The sequence below is a fragment of the Branchiostoma floridae genome, chromosome 1, assembly GCF_000003815.2.
Source record: "Branchiostoma floridae strain S238N-H82 chromosome 1, Bfl_VNyyK, whole genome shotgun sequence".
Taxonomy (NCBI): Eukaryota; Metazoa; Chordata; class Leptocardii; order Amphioxiformes; family Branchiostomatidae; genus Branchiostoma; species Branchiostoma floridae.
This window is the reverse complement of record NC_049979.1, coordinates 13,779,191-13,780,199: the sequence shown is the minus strand read 5'-3', so window position 1 is coordinate 13,780,199 and position 1,009 is coordinate 13,779,191.

Here is a 1,009-nt window from a genome sequence, read left to right as displayed (position 1 = left end):
GACTTGAGCGTGTTTGAGAAGGAACTGTATAAACCCAACCTGAGTGCTGGCACTGTGGATATGGACCAGTTTGCTGAGGTACATGGAGTTGCTTTGGTCGTTGATTGTATCCACAGCGAAGGCTGCAATCTCCAACACTTCTGGGCTGTTGGTGTCCGTGGGGTGCAGTCCTCCGGCCAGACCGCCGAACTGGCGCTTGGTCGGTTTCTGTCTACAGCCCTGTTCCAGCACTTCGCGTTCTCCGGTCCACGGAACGACATATATCTCCACATGGCAGATCTCGTTCTGGGGACATCGGTCAACATAACAAGTTGTAAGCAACCAACGTCCCACGTAGCTAGCTGACTGTTGGTCTGTTTAACACTCGAAACATTAGAGGCAACGTTAACATGAATCCTTCAAGAAAGTTTTCCATATCGGCGCATTGCACATGGTTACATTGTAATCATGAGAAAGCAGATGTGAAGCTTCCAATTCAGCGTACCAATCTTATGTCAGATGCCCCAATACTTAAAGGACATATTGTATTCAAAGCAAATGCTAACGTTAGTAGTTGGTTTAGCACACATTACTCTCAAAGTTCATACGGACAAGACGAAATGATATTTTATGGTCTGTAACTGACCGTGTAGTCCGGGTGTAGAGGACAGTCCTCCAAGGTAATCATACCCATCTTGGGGCAGGTAGTGGTGGCCTTTTCCAATTCAAGGATGTACTTGTAGCCAGCCACAACCTGAAAGGGAAATGTTCACATCTGACATTGATCGAATTTGCCTTTATCCATTGGTAAACCCTGTTATGAATAGGCACACCTGGCTTCCACATAATTCTGCACACTACAGTGTACTATGATATTATTCATTATCTACGCATTTTATGAGCTTTGGCTACCCATTGCGCATCTTAGTATTAGCAGCGTGTAAGGTGTCGGGTTTTCATTCCATTGAGTAGTTCTCGTATGCTGGTGACGTTCCAACGATATCATCGTCGGACAGGGACAATATGTGTC